This window comes from Acipenser ruthenus, chromosome 53 (assembly GCF_902713425.1).
Source record: "Acipenser ruthenus chromosome 53, fAciRut3.2 maternal haplotype, whole genome shotgun sequence".
Classification (NCBI taxonomy): domain Eukaryota; kingdom Metazoa; phylum Chordata; class Actinopteri; order Acipenseriformes; family Acipenseridae; genus Acipenser; species Acipenser ruthenus.
The window spans coordinates 2,019,471-2,025,517 of record NC_081241.1 but is presented as its reverse complement, the minus strand read 5'-3'; the positions used below and the strand labels follow the sequence as shown (position 1 = coordinate 2,025,517).

General features: G+C 40.9%; 1 protein-coding gene across 1 annotated transcript in view; it reads right to left on the bottom strand.

Moving 5' to 3' along the window:
- Positions 1 to 1,630, bottom strand: part of LOC117433138 (ATP-sensitive inward rectifier potassium channel 12-like) — a 14,440-nt gene extending 12,810 nt beyond the window's left edge. The window contains exon 1 of the mRNA XM_034910927.2: positions 1,116 to 1,630. The gene's annotated coding sequence lies outside the window, so the exon portion shown is untranslated. The remainder of the gene's footprint in view (positions 1 to 1,115) is intronic.
- Positions 1,631 to 6,047: the final 4,417 nt, after the last annotated feature.

The window sequence follows — 6,047 nt, the reverse complement described above, 5'->3', positions numbered from 1 at the left end:
AAAGCTAAACCATAGGGAAGCATTGCAAAGCACAGAGAGGTGTGGTAAAGCATAGGGAAGCATTGTAAAGCACAGAGAGGTCTGGTAAAGCATAGGGAAGCATTGTAAAGCACAGAGAGGTCTAATAAAGCATAGGGAAGCATTGTACAGCACTGAGAGGTCTGGTAAAGCATTAGGGAAGCATTGTAAAGCACAGAGAGGTCTGGTAAAAGCTTAGGGAAGCATTGTAAAGCACAGAGAGATACGGCAAAGCATAGAGAAGCATTGTGAAGCACAGAGAGGTCTGGTAAAGCATAGGGAAGCATTGTAAAGCACAGGCAAAGCATAGAGAAGCATTGTGAAGCACAGAGAGGTCTGGTAAAGCATAGGGAAGCATTGTAAAGCACAGAGAGGTCTGGTAAAGCTTATTAAAAACAAACCATGGTAAACTAACCCTTAAAGTGTCCCACAGTAAAAGCACAGCAAAGAGTATGGTGAGCATTGTAAAGACCAGCCAGGTATGGGGAAGCGTTTTAATAAATAAACCACGGTAAACTATGACAAATGCGTCCCATAACCATGGAAAAAGACTGGGGGAGGGGGGTGACTGTGACTGCAAAAATAAAGTGCACACATAGCTTGTTAAACTTTTATAAGATGTGAGCCACATGATAGATTCAACTCTAATGATCTAATAATAATTCAAGCATTTTGTAATGGTGTATGTATTGCGCTAATGTTATGTTGAAGACCACGTACATCAATAGCACAACAGCGGCTTTGAATTCCACATATTACATCATCTATATTTAAAGACCAGCTACGTATGAAAAATATCTATCAAATGATTTGGCTGTGATGATACTGCCTGCAGTTAAGATTATGCACCCTTTGAGCAAGTTTGCAAAAATAACGTAACATTATCCAGCAGGTTTCATTCGACTTTGTGAAGCAAAATGAGTTCATTCTATCATGCAAAACTTTTGGCCACAGCTGTACTGTTTGCGATCCTTAAGAAAACATTTTCAGAATGTCCTGTTTGGTAATGTGATGAAAGACAGCATCGGTTGACCAGCGTTCAGCGCACATGATCACTGCCGAGCGCAGCTTCCTCTGAGTAGTTAGGAGTCGCTTACCTTGCCTTCCGGAGAAACCAGGCTGGAATCCGATTTGGGAAAATCCTACGGGAATGACAAACGAGCAGGTAGGAGTAATCCTACAGCTTTCTCCAAAAGAGCAAGCAGATAGAAAAATAAAATCAGGAATACCAGGTTCAAATATCCAGGAACTCAACCAGCAGCTGTCATCTCAAAAGAATAATATTTGATTTTTGTTTTAAATTCAGTTTTTTTTGTATTCTTATCCTTCGATTCTCTCACTTTCTCTTCTCCTTTCCAGGTTTATCGGGTCCCTTCCTTCTTTCTCTCCTCCTTCAATTTTCATCGGTGTTTTTATTTTTCATCCCATTCGCAAAAACTGTTTATTTTCACTCTCCAGCTTTCTCTCCTGCCATCGCGTTTATTCTTGTGAATTCGCGTTTTTTGTGCGATCTGTATTTGGTAAATCCAGTGGGTCTCTCTCCCTTTTCTCTCCCTTTCTCTCTCCCACTCTCTGATAATAACAGCCTGGTTTTGCCTGCTAGGCTGAGAGAGAGAGAGAGAGAGAGAGAGAGAGAGAGAGAGAGAGAGAGAGAGAGAGAGAGAGAGAGAGAGAGAGAGAGAGAGAGAGAGAGAGAGAGAGAGAGAGAGAGAGAGAGAGAGAGAGAGAGAGAGAGAGAGAGAGAGAGAGAGAGAGAGAGTCTGTGTGTGTGCGCGTTTAGCAATCCGTTGCCTACTTGATCCAAGCATGTGATCTTGTACTATAGAGCTATGGCCAAAAGTTTTGCATCATCTCGAATTTAAGAATTGAGACATCATTTTAAAAAGAGAAAACACACGAACACAATTTAGATCTTTTATTTAACGACATGTAATCAAAGGAAACTACAAAATGATATTGCAAAAGTCTACCGGACGCCATAATAGTAGTACAGTAGTATTTCATGTTAGATTTCGAAATTTCACATTTTTCAGTGTGTTTGTGAAGCATAAGGAAAACTACAAAGCGGTATGTAATTCAATATGAAGCAAAATTAGTTCATTCTATAGGGCAATGCACATCTCCCATCAGTTTACAACACGACAAGCTCTCAGCTCTTACTGTGCCATTTATCTTAATCCCACCTGACAGGAGAGTGTTTGCACGGCAGAGATCTTGGACAGGTTTAAAAGTAACCCAGTCAAGCCTGATCACTGCATTGGCTTCTGATCTGGCTGGGGGCTCTACCCTTAAGAGATCTTGACAAGTCTCTGTGGGACTACACGTTTGGCTTTTTTAAAAATATTTTTTATGATTTAGTCATTTAGCAAACGCTTTTGAACTATCCATTAGGACCTGGTTTGTTTTACGTCTCATCCGAAGGATGGAGCACAAGGAGGTGAAGTGACTTGCTCAGGGTCACACACACACACACACACACACACACACACACACAGTGAGTCAGTGGCTGGGATTGAACCTGGAACCTCCTGGTAACAAGCCCCTTTCTTTAACCACCTAGCCTACTTGGCAGTTTCTACTTTATATGAAGACTCCCCCCTCGTGCTCAGGAACCTCAAGCACTGAACCACCAGCTGTATGCAAATTCAAAAGCTTGTTTTTACTGTCTCTGATTAGCCCTAATGAGGACGGGGTAACACGAATTATTTTGACCATGATAAGTAGGGTTTGTGAAAGCAGCTGCAAGTCAAGCAGATGAATGCGTCAGATGACGCCTTGATTAGGTTAGAACCGAAACAGAGAGAGAATGGCTCGATCAGCCCCGCTGCCAAACAGCATGTCAGCACGAGAGAGCAAACTAAATGACAGCGTCGTTTCGAAGAAGCTGGTGAGCACGATTCTCCATCTGCTGTGATTTATTTATTGGTGTTGACTTGTTTATTTGTATTAGTGGGAGTTTGTTCCCTGTGGATTCTGGGAGGGAGCAGTACATTACAAACAAACCTCCATTGCAATCCCTTTAAATCTCTTATATTTACTACGCACGGCTGCAGTCCAGTTTGTTTGTAGAGCACAGGTGAGTTACAAACGTACCGGCCCGTGCAATGCATTTGATCCGTCACCCTATACAATGAACCTATTTTGCTGCATAAAGTGGAATGAAACCTGCTAAATAATGTTATTTGAACATATTGAATTACACACCGCTTTGTGGTTTTCCATATACTTAAGGGAGAAACTGACAACAATTTCGAAATCTAACATGAAATACTGTACTACTATTATGGCTTCCTTCCGGTAGACTTTTGCAAGGTCATTTTGATTACATGTTAAAAAAAGATCTAAATTATGATTTTATGTACATATTTATATATATATATATAGGGCTTCCACACAGGTGTGGCTCATGCGTTAATTAAGCAAATAACATCCCAGCATGCTTAGGGTCATGTATAAAAATGTTGGACAGGCCTGGTTGCCTATAATTATGGCTAGCATGGCTGCAAGAGGAGACCTCAGTGACTTTGAAAGAGGCGTGATTGTTGGGGCGTGTTTGGCAGGAGCTTCAGTGACCAAGACAGCTCAACTTGCTGATGTTTCACGAGCAACGGTGTCTTAGGTGATGTCAGTATGGAACTTCGAGGGAAAGACATCATCAGCAAAGGGCAACAGCGGGCGGAAACCCATACTCCAGGATCGTGATATCCGTGTATTCATTCGAAGTGCAAAACAGGCGAGCAACTGCAGATCAATTGACTACAAATTTCAACCTGGGGCGCGAGCAGCCAGTTTCATCAAAAACGGTCCAACGAGAATTCCACAGAGCGGGATACAATAGAGGCCCAACGTCCTTTTAAGTGACTTTACATTGGGGTTTCCATTTTTTTGTCCACTACCTGTATATATATATATATATATATATATATATATATATATATATATATATAAAAATTATGTCTCAATCCTAAAATTCTAGGTGATGCAAGTCTTTTGGCCACTGCTGTATATTTGGAACTGATTTACATAGGGTGTCTCATATAGGATGCTTCACTGCATCCCGCTAGATATATCATTCATGGAACTGTGTATTTGGTGTCTCATAACCAAGCATTAAATAATATTACACGTATAACCTATTAACATCCATGCTATACAATGTTGTGTGCACTGCTATGTGTGAATAAATGGACTTTTTTGGTGCCTCTGGTTTGTTGCCCCGTGTGTGCTTGGAGGCCTGAACCCAGGCTGGGTCTGTGTGAGTGAATGGCAGTCATTTTTCTACCAAGGGCAATCACAGTATCAGAGCCCACTGCCACTTTCAACACTCCCTATAACAATCTCTCAGCTTTCACTGACTATGTACGCCATACCACCAGTGATTAGATCATTATAGACCCCCCCCCCACACACACACACAGACACACACCTATAGAAGAGTACCAGCCTCGCCACGACTGCATGTGTGTTCCCATGGAAACCTGCCATCTCACGCTGCCGTGCAAATTACAGCTGCTGTCGTTTATTTTTAACCAGAGTTGGATAGATCAGGTGGGAGTGGATTTGTCCAGAATCAGAGAAGAGGGAGGGAGGGGGGGTGTGGACAGCGATTGGAAGAAAGTCTACATTTCCGCCCTGGCTAGTGAACGAATCACTTCGTATTGACCGGGGGTTTCTTTGTAAATGAAAAGGTACTGGATCTTATCATTAAGGAAGAGGGCTGGCATTTTTGTTTCTAGATCTAATGCACTACCCTTGATTTATAGCAGCTCCCACACATGCTTCAAATTCTCTTCTGCTTGTGGATTGGTGGGGGGTTTGTGCCGGGAGTGGTCAGTATTAAGAGCAGGGTGGGTATCTCTGTGCTTTTATTAAACACTCGATAGTGCTGGGTTTAGGAATGCTAAAAGGAACTGAAATTCAATGCCAGATGTTTCCACTAGAAGTCTTTCCCAGTGTCTTCAGTGTAAATTCTCGAGGACTCTTTGTCCCTGAGAAATACTTCTAGTGTAAATGTTTGCCTTTGAATTTACACTGAAGACGCTGAGAAAGACTTCTAGTGGAAACGTGTGCCATTGAATTTACACTAAAGACACTGAGAAAGACTTCTAGTGGAAATGTTTGCCTTTGAATTTACACTGAAGACACTGAGAAAGACTTCTAGCGGAAACGACTGGTGAGATGTAGTTCAAGATGAGCAGCTCTCTATTTATAGATATTAATCTCTGTCATTATCAGATGAGCCACAGTGACCCTCTGATCAACACACTTCGAAAAGGGCACATTCTTGTTCTCTCTCTCTCTCTCAGACAGACAGACCCAGGGGTCTCAGGAAAAAAAGAAAGGCAACACTGAGAATCAGACAGGTGTTTAAAGGGACAGTCATTGTCATTAGAACTACATGAGCCCCATTGACTCCCCTTGCAATGCAGATTCAAAAACACCCTTCTGGTTATAGATCCCACAATCATAATCAATTTGTTATTTTTGTACTTTCAAGCCCCCAATTATTGATTTCCTCCCTGATTTATTAACCCATTAAGTGCCATTGTCATTTGAGGACAGGCTACTTTGTAATTTGTAGAGCATTTCTGACTGCCATCATCTGCCTGTTATTATATTTTTCTCTTTAACTATATTATTACGATAACTTACTTTGATTCTGTTAAGTCTAAATGTAACGGTTAATTCTGAAAATGAAGCCCTTTAGGTGCTTTTATAAAATAAAATAAGAAACTGAAGGCTAAAAATGATCCATTTCTTGGTGTTTTTTGTCTTACCCACAGTGATGATAAAGCTCCATTTTCTATATGTTGAGAGATATAGTAAAGCATATTAACAACAAACAAAGGTAAAACTAACCTTTATAAAAGTTTGCATTCCTATATTCGTGGGGACTTCTCATTGACTCTCATTATATTTTTATTTACTATTTCTAACTCCAGTCAGACAAAACTCCACACAGTGTGAAAGTCGACAACAAACTAAATATTTTGGCACCTTCTTTTTTTTTTTTTTTTTGAAGGCACATT